The sequence below is a fragment of the Stegodyphus dumicola genome, chromosome X2 (assembly GCF_044657685.1).
Source record: "Stegodyphus dumicola isolate Sdum_Otavi_A_Nest chromosome X2, ASM4465768v1".
NCBI classification, from domain to species: domain Eukaryota; kingdom Metazoa; phylum Arthropoda; class Arachnida; order Araneae; family Eresidae; genus Stegodyphus; species Stegodyphus dumicola.
This window is the reverse complement of record NC_140781.1, coordinates 46,824,818-46,846,704: the sequence shown is the minus strand read 5'-3', so window position 1 is coordinate 46,846,704 and position 21,887 is coordinate 46,824,818. Positions and strand designations below refer to the sequence as shown.

At 31.4% G+C, this 21,887-nt stretch overlaps 1 long non-coding RNA gene across 1 annotated transcript in view; it reads left to right on the top strand.

Annotated features, from left to right (window-relative positions):
• Positions 1 to 20,141, top strand: part of LOC146992743 (uncharacterized) — a 38,540-nt gene extending 18,399 nt beyond the window's left edge. Inside the window, exon 2 of the long non-coding RNA XR_015038940.1 lies at positions 18,950 to 20,141. This is a non-coding gene — a long non-coding RNA (uncharacterized LOC146992743). The remainder of the gene's footprint in view (positions 1 to 18,949) is intronic.
• Positions 20,142 to 21,887: the final 1,746 nt, after the last annotated feature.

The following is a 21,887-nucleotide window of genomic DNA, read 5'->3' as shown; positions in this document are numbered from 1 at the left end:
ACATCCATGCAGCCAGCGCTTTAGCGGGATTCGAACTTCGAACCGAACTACCAGCGCACAGGAACTTTACCGCTCGGCCGCTGACGAGCCCTTCATTAATAATCACATAATCACACAAAGACACATATTTAGACACATATTTATTATAACAACCAACCCAATTAGTCTACACTTGTATAATATTTCTATAATTATTCACATTATTTAACTGATATGCTTCATTAGTAGTGTGTAATTAATGAGTTATCTTTCTAAAGGAAACTGGCTCGTGTGCACATGAAGAAAACCACGAAAACACCCATGCAGGCAGCGCATTAGCGGGATTCGAACTTCGGACCGAACTACCAGTGTGAAAACGCTTTACCTCTCTGCCGCTGGTCAACCCTTCATTAAGTATTGACCTTGGATTGGACCTTGTTTTTTTTTTTTTTTTTTTTTTTTTGCATGCACATTTTAAAGTATAACTTTTATTCGAATGTGTATATCTTAAACTGAAATTTTGCAACCAACTCCTTTTGTGTCCTGGATGTGTCACTGGGAGAATACTCTGTGGCAGTCTTATGTTCGACTGCGCCGCGCCGCGAGATGGCCTCATGTTGTTTTCGTAATAACCACCAGCACGACCAGCGATTTCGCACACCAAAGCTGCTTCAAGACTATATACAAGCTACTATACATACAGCTTTGCTCGCACACATTACCCTTAACTCGAGTGCAAAGGATATTCAAATTTTTGTGTAAAAGTTTTTCTCTTTTAATGAATAGTTGTGTTAATAATGTTGTGCTTTAGCAATATGGAGTCATGTCTTCTAAGAACATTTACCGAGCCATAACCCACCCACCACAATATTATAACCAAGTTTTGAAAGCAATTTTCGTTATTTTGTTGCAGCTTTGCTTTTATTGTTTATTCCTTAACCTTATTCTCAGAAGCACATAACTTTTCCCTCTTGCTTTGTAACTACGATTAAAAACCTCAAATTATTTAGAAAGTGTAGTTTTTCGCCAAAGAAAGCAGTAGCTAAACTTTCTTAGCCATTTTCATTGGCACAATCAGAAATTTTCTTTGGTTTTCTTCACTGGCACAAGTAAAAAGACTGTGTTTTATTCAGCTATTTGTTGGCAAAATAAGTTTGCAGTCAAAGTTTTGAGCAAATTTTTCGCCAATTGTTGAAACTCAGCTATTACACCAAACAGATTTCTCAGTAAAAATACTTTTTCCCTGCCGTTTTGTACCCAAGTTATAAAACGCCAACTTCTTTAGAAAGTGTAGTTGTTTGCCAAAGATAGCCATAGCTAAACTCTCTTACGGCAACCATTTTTCATGTTTTAGTTCTACCAGATAGAAGATATTTTGTTCTAGTAAATAAAGTTTCTAGTCTTTTAGCTTTGTCCTATTTGTATTTAATATAAATTAAGACGTGAATAATTATTTTCTAGAGGTATTGATTTTTAATTTTTCTTGATTTTAATTTTATTTTTCAATTTAAATTTGGTTTGTCCTTGATGATTCAATCTAAAATCATAAACAATTTAGTTAATTATTTGCAGTTAATATTTAAGTAGGTTTGTACGGCTCATTTCGGATACCCGGCTCTCGGCTGAATTTGGCGATTTTCTGGCCGCCATCTTGGATTTCAGAAATGCGCCAAAAAAGCGCATTTTGAAATCCAAGATGGCGGCCCGAAATTGTTTTCCCGATCGGAGGGAAATGGGCAGAGAAACCAATTCTGAACTGCCAAAAGGAAAAATTTATCTTACCCCTGTTCCTGTTGACATTCTGACAGATGACATTCGCTATTTCTTCAGTTTTGTAAAACAAAATTAATGTTATATCACTAAGCGTGATATGAGAACTGAGTAATTTTAATTCATTCTAAATTTTATCGATTTTTAAGTATACTTAACGAGAAATCTCAAGACATTCTAACGGTACTCATCGCTGTTTCTTCAGTGTTGTTTAACAAAGTTAATGTTATATCGCTAAGCATGATATGAGAACTTAATAATTTCAATTCATTCTAAAGTTATAGACTTTTTAGTATACTTAACGAGAAATTTTAATTAACGAGTAAAATATTTTGCATGAAGGGCTGTAGAGCAAATAAGTACTGATGCTGAAACTGTAAACAATCCATCTATAAGGAAGTTTCCAACCTAAAAAATTAACTTACATGTAATTTAGGCATTATATTATTTGGCATTTAAATTAAAAATGGAATTATATGCCATTTTCTCTAAATTTCATAATATTTTTTACACATGTATGCAGGTAAGTGTATGATAGTTAAACATTGATACATATGGATGAGAAATGAAAAATATTGTAACATTTATTAAGCTATTTGTAATTTGTTTGTATCGTTTGTTTTGAATGGCACGCCTTAGTTTTGTTAAAGTCTCACAATATCGTGCCGCATTAATGGTTTCACCTTTGGGAAAAAATTCAGTAAGCAAAACGCCAGAAGACAGTGCACATGATTTTTTGTGATGACATTGTCACTTTGAACTTTTGTTTTTTCGGAGAATGAGTGTGTCTCCACTCCATCGATTGTTGTTTCGATTCTGGTGTGAAATGACGCACCCAAGTTTCATCACCTGTCACAATTTGGTTTAAAAAGTTTTCTCCCTCATCACTGTACCGCGTGAGAAATGTCAGGGCATTACCAAGTCGCTTTGTTTTGTAAACATCAGTGAGCATTTTTGGAACCCATCGGGAACACAGTTTGCGATAATTCAAGCGGTCAGACACAATTTCGAACAAAACAGTATGTGAAATTTGTGGAAATGCCTCTGAAAGAGTTGTCATTGTGAAGCGTCTGTTCTCATGAATTGCTTCATCAACTTGCCTTACCAAATCATCGGTGACAACAGAAGGCCGACCACTCCGAGCCTCGGCGTGGACATTTGTTCGACCTGCATTAAACATTCTTACCCACTTTCTCACCATTCCATCACTTATCGCTTATTCACCGTAAACTTCTGTCACTTGACGATAAATTTCGGCCGGTTTAACATTCCTCGCGTTCAAAAATTTAATCACGGCACGAATCTCACAGTCAGCGGGAGAACTAATTGTCTTAAACATTTTGAATGTGCACAGCAAACTGAAAACACAACATAGAGCAACCAAAATGGCGACAATTGAAAGTCAGTGAACAAGAAAGACTAGTGCGCATGCGCGGGACGCCTACCACAGCGCTGCGACGGCGCTAGAATGAAACACTACTTAGTTTCCGAATACGCTACGTATATGCTAAGTTCTTTTTAAGAAACTTATTTTTCAGTATATTAGGATTTAAAATTTTTCTTTAATTAATCAAGTTTATTTTTCAATATGTAAGAATTTCTACTTTTTTAATTAATCAATTTAAACATATATTTGTTAACTTATTTTTCAATATGCAAGAATTTCATCTTTCTTTTTTAATTAGTCAATTTAAACATATATTGCAAAATGAAGGTACTTACCCCCTAGACGACATTTCTTGTATAATCTTTGTCTTCTTAATTTATATATGTGTATCCCATGAGTGTGAAAGTTTCACTTTTTCTAAAAAAAAATGTGTATCCAGGTGCTCTCAAAGTTTAACTTTTTCACAAGAAACTGTATATCCAATCACTTAAAAAATTTCATTTTTTCACAAGAAAAAGTGTTATAGATCCATTTCTTGTTAGTGTATCCAATATATTGTTTCACTTAACTGCACTCTTATAATAGATCGATGCCTGTTCATTAGATCTGAAAAAGAACAATTTTTACTAGGATTTTTGCATTTTTATGTTAGAAATGATTCCATTTTCACATCACCTTAGAGACACGCACTTAAAAAAAGAAAGGGGAGGGGGGGAATGGAAAATCGTTTCTTTTGCTATTTGACTATTAGAACTGACTATAATTAGAGTTTTTATATATAAGATTTAGATGAATTGTTTATAAAAAATATTTATTTGGATATTATGATATAATTTCCTTAAAAAAATAGGCACTATCTGTTTTCAAATTACTTAAGTGCAGGTTATGATAACTTTTAATTAAATCTAAATTTGATAAAAAATTGGAAACACTAAAGAATGTGATTAACGATACTAGTTAAATAAAATAGTTAAAAATAATCCAAATTTTTAAGCTAGTACGTGTAAGACCAGGAAGTAGGAATCCTGATGCGTTTTTTAAGAGGTTTCACCATGAGCCATAATCCTCCAATTTTAAATGTGCACATATATTTTCCATTCAGCACCACATTTTGCATTTTTCAGCAATATTACTTGGCAGTTCATTATTTGCAGTTTCTTGTAGAGCAAATTAATCTTTTGTAGTCTTGTAATATCATACGTTTTCTAGCACTAAATAATAATTATGCATAGCAATAACTCAGATGTATTTTCTGAAAGAAAAACCTGGCTATACCCCCAGGCCCTGGGTGTTCCATTCGAGTTCATTTATCGATCTGCGTCTTTCCTTGACTAAGTGGCAGCAAATTCTAATTTTTGAAGTTCCTAAAGAAAATATCCGTATTATACATATTTATAATACAAGATAACTAAAACAAGGTTTTAAATGTCATGAGTATCGAGATTTCTGTGGTGGCATCAGTTGCTCAGTTCCTTCGCTTTCAGGTGTGGGCCCATCAGTTGTGTTAACTCGGATGTGTTTCCTGAAAGAAAAACCTGGCTATACCCCCAGGCACTGGGTGTTCCACCTGAGTTCATTTATCGATCTGCGTCTTACCTTGACTAAGTGGCAGCAAACTCTAATTTTTGAAGTTCCTAAAGAAAATATCCATACCACATTCCATATTATACATATATTCATAGTACAAGATAACTAAACAAGGTCTTGCTATTCATGATTGTCATAAATAGGCAAACATGCAACGCATCATACTAAATCTCATGCTAAATAGTCTCAAAATAATCTCCATCTATATCCAGCTGTGAGGAGCTGTCCAGAAAATGGAACAGGTGGTGGTTAGTGAGTGTTAGGTTTGGCAAGTAATGTTTTGCAGGCAAGTTACTAAATGGCATTCTTGATCGTCCCATGTCAGCAATACCTTGTATGTATTGTCGTATGTACCTTGTATACCTTGTAGAAGTTTCTAGAGCAATACCTTGTATTACACTAATGAAAACATAAGTTAGCATGTATATATACACACTTATATTAAAAGTTTTAAAAAGAATTTCTGATTTCCCACTTTCTTTTTCTAAAAAGAGTTCTTTCTGCTGTTTGGCTTTAATCTCATCTTAACTATATACTTATTTGACTAGAAAATAATAAGTGAACATAGTACAAAAATACACAATTAAAACAAACAGGTGGGGAGCTTAAGAAGTTAATAATGTAATATTGAATCCTTATATTTAAAATAGTAAATAAACATTATAATTAAAATAATAAACATAGTATGAAAATACAATAATTCAAACAAACAGGCTGGAAGCGTTTAAAGTTATGATACAAATGACATTTTTGGTCGCCTCATGTGAGCAATACACCAATATCACCTGTATATATTTTTAACTGAAGATTGATTCCTTTCCATAGTAGCCTCATTTCTGCAATAAATATTCTTTACGCTAAAAGAGAGGGAATATTATCCATAACAATAAAATGTTTTCTGGTAAAAAGTAGGCTGGAAACCTTCAAAGTAATCAACTCACCTCTATATTTGTCAATATATCTGTCAAAAATAGTTTTCTTTTATTAATTTTTTAGATTACCTAATTTGCAATAAAGTTTCTTTTACTGAAAAATAAGTAGCTAAACATATACTAATAGTAACAATAAATTTATACACTTGCTTTTACTGAAGGAGTAGTATTAGAATAAAGTGAAGCACTGATTTGAAATATAAGCTATGAATGATTAAAATTTCGTCTTACCTCTGTCATAGTATTTCATAACATTTTGGATCTGCAGCTGTGGGAGAAAGTTTATTTTAATGAAGGAGTAACAAAATATATAAAGAAGAGCCCTCATATCAAAATAAAAGTTGAGAATAAATGAAATACACATTTACCTATTTCTGTAAAATATATGCAACATTTTCCATTCTTTCGTTTTCTGGGCTCTGTTTTTGGTTGAATTCTAAAAGCAAATGAAAACAATTTCATGCAGTAACAAACAAAAAGGTATTAAAATAAAATTTGTGGACCATCTGGAACATTATTACACAAATTATAGTATTCAATTTACTTGTATGCTTTTCATTTATTCCAATTTTACGAGTAGAACTTAGTCTATGCTCCCTTATCCTGAAAAATAAGCACATAGATTATAATGGTATGTAGTTTAATATTTAAATGCAATTTTTGTATGTATATATATAAGTAAATAAATAAATTATGTAAAAAATAAAGTTATATTCGTTGGTTTTACCCCATTTATCATCTTCTTCCTGAATGAATGGTATATCATCATCTTGTTGGGCAGATTTCTTTGGAGGCATCAGGTGCTCAATACCTTCGCTTTCAGGTGTTAGTTCTTCCAACGTTTTAAGCTCAAGGCCGACTTTTCCATGGCCTGGATACACAGCTTTAATATCCTCTAGAAACTGAGCAAGTCCTTCTCCATCATAAACAAAAAGGGTCACGCGGAACCACCTGTTATAATGTACAGCCATGTACTGCGTGCAAATATTATCTATTCTCTTGCGCTTTATAGACCTCTTAAAAATTTTGTTTTCTCCCTCAAGATCATTAATTGTATTTCTTTTGTCATCGGGATGCATATAAGCAAAATGTACACTGCTAGGACAACGGCTTGAATTTGGCCAATGACAGTTCAGATGAGGGTTTCATTAACTCCGCCCACATGAGTGACGTCATATTTCTGACGTTTGTTTACATTCTACTGTTCAGAGTTACGAAGTGCGTTTTTTGAATGTACATTTAGTTTTTCGGAATAAAAGTGTATATATATATGCGTATATATCTGTATATAACCGATTTAATGTTTGTTTCGGAATATTAAGGATTATTCTACTGTTCCAATACAAAATTAGGTCTAGTCAGATAGAAGTTACTGATGGCTGGAAGATGCATGTAAAGTGTGGTTTACTAATTATTCTGCATATTGATAATCAGAAACTTTTAAGTGATAATGACTTAAATCATCTACTATATAAAATGTACCTGCGAGAATTAAACCAAGTGAAGTTAATGTTAAGTTAGTGAATCCAAGTGCTATTTTGTGTCAGTAATTAATGCAGTAAATATTTTGAATCAAAATGCCACCAGTAACTATTGCAACGAATTGACATAGTGTGTGTCAAGAAATCCTTAAAATACATTTCACATATATCTATCTGAATATTTACAACATTAATTGTGCTTTGATTAAGAAAGCAATATGCTTTACAGGATTCAATATGCTTTCTTAGAAATAAACTTCATTTCATTATTAGAATGTAAAGAGTATAAAAGATGAAAAAGTGTGTCCACTCTAATGAACATATTGAAATATAATTTAACTGTGAAACTACTGAAGTTAAATGATGAACATGTTATTTAATAAGAACTGAATATATTTAAGATATGCTACCAGCTCTGATATTTCGAGACTGTTGGATATGCTTATCTATGAAGATTAAATCACTATTAACTGACAAATTATGGTTCTGGTAAAGCATATATCATATTTGGAATCGTAGAAAGGAAGTTCATTGTTTTTCTGAAATGTAAGGAAAATAATACTGAATAACTGTAAGTGCTTAGTGTAATAGACCTACTGAAATCTAATTTAGCTATAAAACTGCAAATGTTAAATGATGCTGAACAAAATTTAGTAAGATATACTACCAGTAATGATATTTCAAGACTATCGAAAATGCTTAACAATGAGGTATCATTACCTGTTCTAAGGTGTAACGCTGAATTGAATAAGTATACTTTTATTTCCAGGAAACATACCTTCAAGTGAATTGCTTGAATTAATCAAATTCAATTTAAAAAAATCACTATTAACTGACATTATAGTTCTGATAAAGCATATATAATATTTGGAATTTTCATTGTTCAGTATGCATTCTTAGAAAGGAAGTTCATTGTTTTTCTGAAATGTAAGGAAAATAATAGTGAATAACTGTAAGTGATTAGTGTAATAGACCTACTGAAATCTAATTTAGTTATAAATCTGCAAATGCTAAATAATGCTGAACATAATTTAACAAGAACTGAATTTAGAAAGATATGTTATGCTATTTCAAGAGTATCGAAAATGCCTAACAATGAGGTATCATTACGTGTTCTAAGGTGTAATGTTGAATTGATTCCAATAAGTATACTTTTATTTCCTGGAAACATACCTTCAAGTGAATTGTGTGAATGTGTGTTTACAGTTCTTTACATCTAGTTAAATACAGTGAAACTTAGATAAGCCAAAACTGAATGGATTAAAAAAAATAACTTAAAGTTGTATTTCAAATTTTACATTTTGTCGTATTAAAGACTGATTACCTGGGTTTCCACTGATGGTTGGACTTGATAAAATATGTCTTGAACAGGCAATTTTTTTTTTCTTTTGAGAAAAAGCATTTAATATTGATTTTCTTACATTAGTATGTATTTTTTAACTGTGAAGTTTGTGCATTTAAAAATTGTAATGACATGCAGATTATTATATTTTCATTTATTTCCAATTTCATTAAAAGTATTTTTTTACAATTTATTGCCTGATTTTATACATTACATGTATGAGTAATAAATAATTATTGTAAATATGCTATGTAACTTATATTGTGATCTTGATATTGAAACAACTTATATATGTACGAGTCATGCATTAACTCATGGCAATTGAAATTGAATTGTTAGTAAGAAATTAATGATAATAAGATGCATTGATGTATCTAATAAGATGTATTATTGATGACAGTACATAAAATTAATTAAAACTGTAAGATATATGGTTAAAAGGTACTATTTTATTTTCGGAACCAGATTTTGGATGGATGGATGGATGTATTCATGTTACGTGTGTGCATGCACACACACTTATACACACGTGCATAGGCCCACCAGTGGCAGAGTGGTAAAATCTTTGAACACTGAATTCGAATCCAGGCAAATTCTTTGGCTTCATGCGCGTTTTCGTGGTTTTCTCCATATGTAAAGTGTATACTAGAAAGTCCTCCACAAAGGCATCCCTTCCCACAGGCAGATAGACCTAGTGTACTTTGCCATACTAAACTAAAATGAAACCCAAACCACTCATGGATACATACATTACATGTCTGAATCCTGTCCCGATAACAGAAAAGTACCGGTAATAATTGGGCTTTTAAAGATTGTGAAAAGAGTTTTGAATTAAAATCCAGACTATAATTTCATTATCTTGTAATAAATACATTGGACTTAAGATTGCACTGTAACTATTTAATCTGAGTTCCACTAAGCTGTCAATAATGCTTTACATTAAGTACTGAAATCAAGATCAGAATGTTATGAATTAGTATTATTGTTCGCATAAGTGCTTCACATTTAGAAGTCCATTCTATTATCAATAATTTAATATCCATTCTTAATAAATAAGAACAGTATGATACTAATTATTACATTTATTCATTTACAAGTTCTATGAATTGCAATAATTTCCTTTTCCAATATCCTCTTTTACAAAATACTTTCAGTCTATATTTCCTTTTTTAAATGTTAATTTCTCTTCATCATAAGTAAAATATATGCGCACATTATTGTTGAAAAATTATTTAATTAAAATGTTCAAAGTATATGTTACAAAAAACAAACATATTGACGTCTATAACACATTTATTAAAACTTATTTATTTACTACACTGAAATAATCAAATTCTCAGATTAATAGATAAGTTTGAAAAGCAGGGGTCTAAGAAATCGTGTAACATTTATTTTACATAAGAATGACTGTATATATGTTACGGTGAAACACCGAAATCTGGAGAATGTCGACATTCACCGGTGAATGTCAACATTCACATGGTCGCTTGGTGTATGTCCGAAATATTTTGCAAATACTCTTATTTCTGACTTACGACATTCACCATGTGCCAATGGTGAATGTTGAACATATAAGAATATTATATTTTCTTCCGTAATTCAGTCTCGAAAAAATGCACTTGAGACTTAAAATAAGAACTTAAAACACATAGTACATTCAAAATGAGAAAGGAAAATAATAGAAGTTAAAAACTTTATAAATTATGTGATTCCAATCTTATTTATTGCAACAACATAAGCTATTATTACCCTTTGAATCGCACAAGAGGTCCTTGCTTTTACAACTGCATTTATTTATGGAACACTTCCTTTTGCAATGACAGCATGTACATATACTCCTCTCTTTTTGACCTACGCCAGAGCATATCTGTGATTGTCGACATACACCGGTGAGGGTCTGAAAGTACAAGAATGTAGTGCAATATTCGATCTTCTCCAATTTCGGTCTTTCACGGTAACATATACATAATGATAACAAGTTATGTTTTATTCAGACATTTCATGCTAACCTGTTTTTATTGCATTCTAGTTTTAAAACTAAGTATTTTTAATGATTTTTCTACTACTGTTTCAAAATTCTGATTTTTATGCCAGTCAGAAATGATTTTCTTCGAGTATACAGAATTAAATTATTTATTTCTGGATTAGTCATCGAGTAATTTAAAATATAATACTTAGTACTATTACAAAATTTAAGAACTCCAACTTTTAACATGCTGCTTTTTATCACATAAAAAAATTAACCAAAACGTAAACTTGTAATATTGAAAAATTTCTCTCTTAAGTAAAATTATTGCCACTACATAATTTCAGCACAAACTAAATATTACAGTATATAAAAGAATACAGTGTATTGTCTGTAAAATTAATGATACTTACAGATTAACACAACCACCTTAGCTCAATTTGGATTTAACACATGAAAATGTAAAAATTATTCATTGGGTGCAAGTTGATGGTTTTCACAACTTTTCTTAAATAGATACCCAAATTATTGATATCTATCATAAGTTGGCTAAGATTATCAAATTATGAAAAGAAAACATACTTTAGAATTTGAAATATAAATTTTAATTATTAAATTAGGAAATAAAGCACGTTCATCTCCAAATCTTTCTGTAATTGGTTTGTCCTATTCTTTTCCCCAAGCGGTTTGTTTTTGCTTGGAAAAAAAATTAAATAATTTCTGAGACTCGGCATTACACAAACTTCAGCAGCATCGGCTATCTACCAAATGCATTTCCTTTTTCTTTCTTTTAGAAATTTTGTATTCCTGTAGAGTTTCCACTGTAGTTTTTTCCATTGTTGATAAATTCCGAAGAGCATATTTTAAAATTAAGGCAAAAAATATCACAATTTGTTCATAAAAAATGTTGAAACTTGAAGTACAACACAAAGAATGTATACAAAAATGGCAACATTGTTCTATTAAAGGATTGTTATGAGCATGGTTGCTAGAGTTTGGCACATTTTAAAAATTTGACGAGTTCTACTGAGGTGGTTGCAAGTAATAAATTAATTGCATTGTAATATGTGTATTTTTACTGTTAAGAATATAAAATTTTTGCTTATAATAAATATCTGAATATGCTAATTATTTATTTGCCCTCTTATGTAATTTTGATAAATTAGACACTATTTATTTTACATCAGTAATCTTCAGACTAATTTTAAATTTAGATTCAGTGTGAATTTCTTTTCTTCTCTGCTTTCTTATGTTTAAATTGACGTCATGTAAAGCAACATAAAAGATAAAACTATTAAAAAATATATGAAAAGCAAACAAATGAACAGATATGAAAATTTATCAGTTCAGTTTCATAGATATTCCGTACAATAAATACCTAAGTTAATTAATAGGTGAAACTAATGAAACGTACAACTTCACATACAGGATCTGTCAGAAAAATACATAGAAACTTTAATAGATGATATCTATATATTGGTTTCTAAGTTGAATTATCTTTATAATATGTAGTATGATATTTCCTTAACATGTTTGTACTCTCGCATATATGTAATACATGACAGTGAATCAAAATGGATTTGGAGGACTCTGAGGGATGTTGTGTAGTACAAGAAATCGGTTAGGCTAGAGGTACTTCATCCAAAAATTATGGCAGAATGTGCAGCAGTCGCCTCAGACACATCGACTAAACATTGTTCAAATAGCTGCTCAGTATTGTGCTATAACTCTAGCTGTTAATGGCTACCGCTGTGACTGAGCAATCTAAGTAACTGTACAGGTACATATTCATAAATATTTTTATTAAACCTAGCATAGCCTCTGATATGTATGATTTAATTATAATTAAGTTCAATACTAAAGCATAAGAATTTTCGGCTAATCTTTGGAATATGGTAACAGGTAGTTTGGCGACATTTTGGTAAGGTGATAAATGTTACTAGCTAGGACTTTAGCAGTGTACATGGATAAAGTCAAGAGTGTGCGCAATGCCATTTTTGTGTAATTCTGGGATGTTTTTTTAAGTGAAAATAGGTCGACGTGTACATGGATACCGTGTATGTGCAATTCTTAAAAACGCGGCAAGCGATTCTGCACTTTTTCCCAATTTCGCACCTAATCTTCGTCATGATTAAGCACTTTTGTTCCATAAAAGTTCTAGCATAAGCGTAATTCGGCTAGCAGATTGTTGGAAAAAAAATGTTGAGTTTAAAAAAAAAAAAAAAAAGCATTTACTTTGTGAAAACAAAATGGTCGCCAAATTTTCACCAAGTTACCATAATCCGGAGATTCGCCGAATTTTCTTTTATTATTAAAGTGTGTGCATTTTTTTTGATAGGCCGTTTATAAATATAGATGAATTTTAGTTTAATAGAACCGAGGCCAGACCACCAGCACCTGAGTGGTAAAGTCACTGAATACTAGATATTTAGCCCAGGGTTCCAATTTTTCCGAATGCATGGGTGCTTTCATGGTTTTCCTCAAGTGTAATGTGTTTAAGAGCCAGTTTCCCTTTGAAAGTCTTCCATACAAGCATCCCTCCTGTTAAGCAGATAGCACTCGAGTGCTTTGCATAATTAAATAAACCAAACCAAACCGAGGGCAAAAAAAATCACTAAATCATGCTACTTGGCCGGTCAAAGGGATAATGTAAGAACCTAAAGCAGTATTAAAATTAATACACTGCAATTTTGTGGATGCCAATTGCCTCATATTTAGCACACATTTCTAATTAGCATCTATGTTCCCCAAAGCCTTTTATCATTTGAGCAAAGGATCTTTTGTCAAACTTGTGACTATCATACATTTTTCTGTAAACTTTAATTTAAAACTGTGTAACTTCACGTTCCCTTAAGTCAAGGATGAATATTCCATAACATGCGAAGAAAACATATATTTATTTTCTCTACTTCCCCGCAGTTGACACTATACCAATGATTGCATTTAAATATCAAAGGACCTTAAGCAACTTGCTTACTAACCACCATGAAATAGATGAAACTGCAGAATGACATTGTAAGACACCAATTTACAGCAATTACGTAGATTCTCATCACCAGCACATAATTACTGGCAACCTGAATATCATACAAAACCATCAACTAAAAACACTAATGAGTTATGGTACAAAATTTAGACCAGTCAGAAACATGACTACAAATTACTGTTACAAGACTTTCGAAAACAACATCAACGAATTTATAGTTAAAGCAAACTATCAACTGAATTTTCCCATAGATACCTTCTTAAAATGGAAAGCTAAAATTCTTCAACGCATATCCACAGAAATCAGTCACCTCAAATTTAAAAGTACACTGAACTGGTCGCAACTTACATCTGATATTAGTAAATTAAAACAGCTTTTTACTATTACAAAAATAGATAAAGCAACTAATAACTTTAGCATTATATGAAAACAATTCTACACTGAGATTATTCATAAAGAACTTCTCAACGCAACTACTTATCAATCAGCCAACCTTACAGAAACATCTATAATAAACAGGATTAAAACTTTTCATAAGAAACTCAATATTACTTTCAATGCAAACTACAACAGATTTACTAATCTTTATGCGATTCCCAAATTCCATAAAACACCATTAAAATTTAGATTTATAGCTAATGGAACTAATAATTACAAGAAAAATATAGACTATTATTTTTCAATTCAACTTAATAAAATCTGTAAATTTATTTTCAATGATTGTAACACTAATCATAACTATTGCTGGATCATTCATAATAACACTCCTGTCATTAATACCATTCATACCATTAACATCCAAAACATTAACTGCTATGATTTTGAAAACTTATATACCTCACTTCCTCTAGAAGAAATCTATACCAGTCTACTTGATCTACCAAAACTTTTCCCTAATATACTCAATATCATGACTCTTGACAAATGGAAAACCTACCTAAAATGCACACTTTTTCATAACTACATCAAGTTTCAAAATCAACTTTTTAAACAAGTCAGAGGATTGCCAATGGGCTTACATTCCAGCACCTCGATCTGTAATATCTTTTTATTTGTCAAAGAATTTAACTTCCAAAAAAATCTACAACCACAAGAGTTAAATTACTACAAACACACCTACAGATTTATTGATGACCTTATTACAATTAATAATTTTGGTAAAATTGAAAACTCCGACATTTATCCGAATTGTCTTAAACTTAATAAAACTAATAATTCACAAAATAGCATAGACTTTCTAGATCTTCAAATCATTAACTACAAAAAAATTTTACTTTTTGACAAAACAAGAAACTTCAATTTCAATACTAACAAATTAATAAATTGGAACTCCAACATATCCAAATTTAATTTCAGCTTCAACATTATTCATTTCCTAGATTAAATCTTAACATGGACTATTTAGATATGTTATGTCCTACACTTCCTTCCCTACAAAAAAAGGGGCCCACCAGCGTCAAACAGTTAAGTCGCTGAACACTGGTAGTTCGGTCTGAGGTTCGAATCCCGCGAACAGGCTGGCTGCATGGATGTTTTCATAGTTTTCCCCATGTGTAATGTGTATACAAGCCAGTTTCCCTTAGAAAGTCCTTCATGAAGGCATCCCTCTGCTTAGGCAGATAGCCCTCAAGCTATAAATTGCTATAAATCACATGAACCAAATCAAACCCTGAAAAAAGTTAGGAACAGATTATCATTTTAACACAATAAACTTTTTCTTTGTGATCACTTCTGAAACACTACTTCTCCTCAATATACAAATTCTGGTACTGAACATCTTCTTTTTGAAATGACAAGATTTACACAAAATTAAAATCATGTAGAACTGCTGGTGGTCATCGTAGAGAGGGTTCACTGTATTTATTAAAGGTCAGAAATTTATTCAACTATTTCTAAAAATGCAAATTAATCAACAAAATATGGTATTAAGTACTTTGTAAGCATAATTAATAACAACTTCCAAGTTTGATTTAGTATGTATGATTACAGTTTATTACATTAACGAATGTCATTTGCTTGACAGATATGAAGAATTTCTTTTGAGGAGCTGTTTTTCTTGGAGGGTTGGTTTAGTTTGTTTGATTATGGAAAGCATACAAGGTCTATGTGGGAGGGATGTCTTTGTGGAGGATTTTCTAAGGGAAAACTCTCATATCCATGTTACGCATAGGAAAACCAGGTAAGTGCTCATGTAGCCAGCCTGTCCAACTGAAATCAAACTCGGATCAAACTATCAGCATTCCAGTCACTTTACCACTCAGCCGCTGTTGGGCTGTGTGGGGAGGGCCATGAAGGTTAGGTTATTTAATTACGGGAAAGCCTCGAAGGCTAACTTCCAAAGGGGAGGGATGCCTTCGTGGAGGACTTTTTAAGGGAAACTGGCTCGTATACATGTTACACATGGGGAAAACCACGAAAACGCCCATGCTGCCAGCCCACTCACGGGATTCAAACCTCGGACCGAACTACCAATTTTCAGCAACTTTACCGCTCGCGCTGTTGGGCTCGAGGGCCATGAAGGAAAATAATTACATGCACTGAAAACTGAATTTTAAACTAAATGTATAAAGAAAGCAATGGAAATTCACTTATCAACAGTAGTTCTTATTAAATTAAAATACTGCTTAAAATAAATTTATAAAGCTATTGAATGAAACTTTTCTGTTAACATATATCAGACATGTGTAAGGAGTAACAGATTAATTATTTCTAATATTATTAAGTAATTTTCTTATAAAGGAATTAAAAAATAAAAACAAACAAAAGCTTCTTTAGAAAAATTATTCTACTATTAAAAATCATATACTACTGGAATTAACATCTCACTTTATCGAAAATTAAATAAATGCATTTTTAATTGATAAATCAAGTCGTGCAGAAATATTAAATATGAATACATTAATCTTAATTATTTAAAAAAACTGAATGTGAAGATGGGAAAAATTAAGAGAAAAAAGCTTTGTAGACTATTTGGTAGGAAATCTGACATTCTGAAAAATGAATACACGCATACACACACACTCATTCATATTTATATGCATAAAACACACACATATTGATAGATATAATTCACATATGATTAATTATATATTGAAAATATATGTATGTGAGCATGCGTGTGTATACACACTCACGCATATAGTGAGAAATTTTGTAATGTTTGAGACATAAATTTATATTCTTTCTGGAACAGTAAGGAAATAATACTTTAAAGAAAATTTTAAAAATAGTGTCACTAGAACAAATTTACGTTGCAAAGTAAAAATGTTTTTCATTCAAACAACGCACTTCGTAACGCCGAATAACAGAATGTAAACAAACGTCAGAAATGTGACATCACTCATGTGGGCGGAGTTAATGGTGACCCTTATCTGGATTGTCATTGGCCAAACTTAAGCTGTTGTCCTAGCAGTGTACATTTTGCTTATATGCCATCGGGATCTACAAATACACTTGTAAATAAAGGATTAATGAATGTTGAGGATAAAAAAATGTCACTAATTAAAAAAAAAAGACAAATATTTACCTTTCTTGTGATTGATAGTTTTATGTGTTGCTGTCGGAAATAAATTTTCTATCCTTTTATATTCCGCAGCAGAATCTGTATAAATGAATGTAGTGTCTTGGTAAACATGACGTTTTATATAAGGCCACAAATGTCTTTTACTTTTTCCTTTCACGTTGAAAAATAAACCTTCTTTGTCTTCCCGACAGTAAATGCCTAAAACCAAAAGTGTCACATTTTTGGTTATTCGTCCGCGATTGTGCTTGCGACGAGTAAAAAAATGTTTCATCAACCAATATGGATTTTCCTGGACCACCTAATATTCTACTATGATGACAAGAAAACACTTCACAGATTTCTTGAAAATACGATAGGAAGTCAACAATAGTCTCATTTGCAATGACTGGTAATCCTTGTTTTTCCCGCCACAGTTTTAACTGCTGATTTATATGGCTGAAAGTGTGATCTAATACAAAGTACACGATTATTACTAAAGCCTCTCGAATAGGGAATTTCGTACCTTCAAAAAAAGTGTTTGAATGGGGTTAATCATACCGGAACAGATACAGGAACAGTGGTCACGATTTCTCGTGATGCAGACCCATCTTCATCCAAGTTTGGACTCTTTCTGTTGCTTGTCATCGGTGCCTGGCTCTTGGGACAAGGTGGTGGTTCGTCCTCTCTTGGAAGAAGTCCAACATCGTTGGCAAACTCGACTGCAGCTGTCCCTGTATTAATTAAATGCATATCGGTAATTAAACAGAAATATTTCAGTTTTTTATGCAAAGAAGCCACATCAAAAAAGTCAGTACAGTCACAGAAACAGTTTAATGAAATTTAATGTTAGAAATTTAAAAAACTAAGCTATTATGCAAAAGTCAGAACTAGGAAAGCTTAATAAAAATGAAAAGTAATTATAAGCTTAATGAAACAGTGTTAGTTAATTCTAGGAAGATAGAAAAGTGAAAAGTTCAAACTAGAAAGTACTTTTAAAAAATCAAGAAAAATAAGAATAATAGTGATGATATAGATCTATGAAAACAAAATATAAAAACAAATTTCAAGTGAAAAATAAAATTAAAAAATCTAATGGATGAAAATAGATTAAAAGTAAAGTTAGCTTTGGCAAACCACGTTTTCACGTAAGTATCCAGCGAGGCCTACGTGATAGACAGGCCACGGCCAGTACCTCCTACATACATGTAGGAGGTACTGCCACGGCGCGAAAAAGTCACGTGATCGAGAAAGGCTGGCAAGCTTCCGTTATGTACGTGTATTGTGCTGCTGTTTATGTGATTTATATTAAACATATTTTTAGTTAGAATTTGTTTAATCTGTTTCAATATTAACATTTTAAACAAACTTAAACGTAACGTATAAACTTAGTGTGGTTAATAACCTTTTTTTTATACATGATTGTACTGTTTTATGATTTGAACTTGTGTTCAGTTGGAATAAGAAAATTTACGTCGTCTTGAAATATCATTTTAGTAAGTAATTTATTCTTTTTAATTTTCTTTTTATGTTTATATACTGCGTACATTTTATATAAGTTTTTAATTCATGTTAATTGGAATAAATAAAATAGTTAAGATGAGTAAAACATGATGTCCTTCAGTTAACAGTAAATGTATTCATGTTGAACCGTATGTAAACCTTTCTTTATTTCATTTTGATTTTTAAAACATTTAAAATTATTTAAGTTATTGGAATTCGGAAAGGACAAAGCATAACTGCTTGCAGATAAAGGTATATATTAACTAAGACTTGCTCATTAAAGCATTGTCAACAAACAGTATGTACGTGTTTCTGTATATGGAATAACCGTTCTTTAGCAATTTATTTAAACAAACAGTTTTATTTTTTAAAAGGGCCTTTTTAAGACCGATACGAACATAGAAAAAATGTATTAAACAGTTATTTTCTATAAAAAATAAACCGTTAAGCTTAGAATTTAACTAAGTTTTTTTCTTTAAAGTTATTTTATTTATTTATTTAATTTCCTTCTTTTCAGAGACTTCGTCATGCCAAACAAGTGTAATGTTGCTGGGTGTCGTTCAAATTATGATACAGAAAAAGAATATAAAACATAGTTTTCACTACCAAAAGATGATGAAAAGAAAAAAAAGGGGCTGCGGAAAATACCCACAGATTTTTCAGGATTGAAAAATCCATTTGTGTGCATCGAACATTTCATGAATGTGACATTATTCGTGTGGATGAAGTACGTGTAAATGTATATTAAAACAATATCCTAGGAAAGTTCCCAAACTGAAAGATGGTGCTAGTCCAAGTGTTTTTCCCAATTTACCAAAATATTTGAGTTTGAATAGTCAACCGTCTCGTCGTTTGGTGAGTGTTGAACAAAGTAATTTCGATTTAGCTACAAGGCAGAGTTCATTAGATCAAAAGGATTATGAAGAAAAGCAAGCTATAAAAGAAGTTTCTGGTATTTTATCATATTTTAAATTATTAAATGAAAAAGAGTTTCCAAGTAAATGGCATGTTCAGCAAAATTCTGAAAAATTATATATTTCTCTGATAAGTGTAAATGTTACTCCTATGATATTAGGCCATATTGAAGTATATACCAACTTAAAATTTGATATGTATGTAAATAAATGCAAAGTTGCACATTCTAGGCTTCCAAAAAATACTATGCATATTAATTCAATAAATATATTAGAATCTTTATTATTATTTCTAGAGCAAGAGGTACAGAAACCAATTGAGCCCACTGCACTTAACCTGGTTATTGGTATTTTAAAATTAATTAACTTTGAAGAAGAAAAGAAAATTGAATTTATTATTGACCAGCTAAAACTTCTGCGAGTACCTAAAAATAACAGACGATATTGCAATGAGAAAATTGTATTAGCAGCGTCATTATATGTGCATTCTGCCTCGTCATACTGTGCAGTCTACAAATGTGGCTCATTTTGTCTGCCTCATCCTCGAAACATGCAGAAGCTGATTTCAAAATTTTCATTGCCAAACAGTTCTCTCCAGGGAAGCATATCTTGTTTAAAAACAAAATTTAAGTACTTAAAAGAACATGAAATTTTAGTGAGCCTCCTGTTAGATGAAATTTATATTGAGCCACAATTAAATTTTAAGTCTGGACGTATATATGGCAGCACTGATTCTGATCCTACAAAAAAACTGCTAAAACTGCACAAGTCTTCATGATTTCTTCAATTTTTTCTTCATATAAGGACGTAGTATGCACAGCACCAGTCATAAATTTAACCAGTGATTTATTGCAAAGTATGTTGTTAACAGTAATTAAAGAAGTGGAACAAATTGTATTTAAAGTTATATGTCTAATATCAGACAATAATGTAATTAATCGTAAAGCTTTTGAGCTCCTAACACCAAATAAATTATTACGGCCTGTTATTTCTCATCCTTTTGATCCAGAAAGACTGCTTTTTATATTATTTGATTCACTGCACATTTTAAAATGTATTCGAAACAATTGGTTGAATAGTAAAAATAATGGCACATTAACTTTTCCCGACACAAAAAAAATCATTCCGTTTTTCAGGAAGGACATCTTAAGAACTTTGAGATGCTATTTCAGATGGAACAGAAATCTCTTGCAAAATATAGCCATTTATTATCTCGTAAAGTACTCTACCCATCCAGCATACAGAAACAAAATGTTAATTTGGCTCTTAAATTGTTAAATGAAAAAAATATTGCAGCTCTTAAATGTATATCTAAACATTACCCAGCAGTATTCACAGATATTGAAGGAACTTGCAGTTTTATTGAAACAATTGCAACTTGGTGGAAAATAATGAATGTACGCAGTCCGTATGAAGGCATACATTTAAATGATATATATGGAGAACCAATTAGAGTTGATAGTGTTATGCAATTAAATTTTTTGAAAGATATGACTTTGTGGCTGAAAAATTGGAAGCTGTCTGTTCATTCAACCAATGGTTTATCACCGCAGACTTTTCAGTCATTAATTATAGCAAATGAGGCAATGGTCCAGCTAATTCCTTACCTTTTTCAAAAATACAAATGGATTATATATTACTTGGAAAATTTCAAACGGATGATTTAGAATCGAGATTTGGAGCATATCGTCAATTATCTGGATCAAATTACTATATAAGTTTTGTTCAAGTTTTAGAAAGTGAAAGAAAGTTACATTTCAAGAGTTGTGTAATTGTATCGGCGAAAAATTTGAATGTTCCACTAAAAACTTTGACTGCATTTGAAAAGAGAAGTTGTAAGACTGTTGATATAAATTTATACGATGATGTATTAAATGATTCCCTTTCAATTGAATGTGTTCCAAGTGATGTTTTACCTGTCTTAACATATATATCAGGTTTTGTAGTGCGTAAAGAGTTGGTTAAAAAAAAGTGTTTTACATGCATTGCTTGGTTGCAATTGGATAAAACTATGGACATAGAAGGTCCATTTGAACTAATAAAATGTTTAGATCGTGGCAAATTAATTTTTCCGTCAGAATTTTCAGTGCTAGCTGTTAGTTGTACTTGGAAAGTGTTGAATGAACTGATTGAGAAACATGAAGCTGATTTTCTCAGGCACAATAATTCATTAATGCTACTCCACAAACTCTCTTCTGTACAGTTAAGTTGGCTTGCTATCCCTCATTCTGATACCTGCGAGTGTGATTTAAGCTTATTTGAGCGATTAGAAAGCATTTCATTACTTACACCAAAAATGTTGATGAATAATTTGGTAAAATTCGAAAACGACAAAACTTTTACCCAAATGAACTCAAATAGAAAAGTAAATAAACTTCGCCCAGTATAAAGTCAATCTATTTTTACCTCTCAAGTAAGTGTATAATAGTGTAAACTGTTTAGTTTAATGTTATTTAGAAACAAAACTAAAAAAAAAAAATTATATTTGATGGCTTGACGCTCTGCGAATAGTGTTTTTTTTTTTTTTTTTTTTTTTTTTTT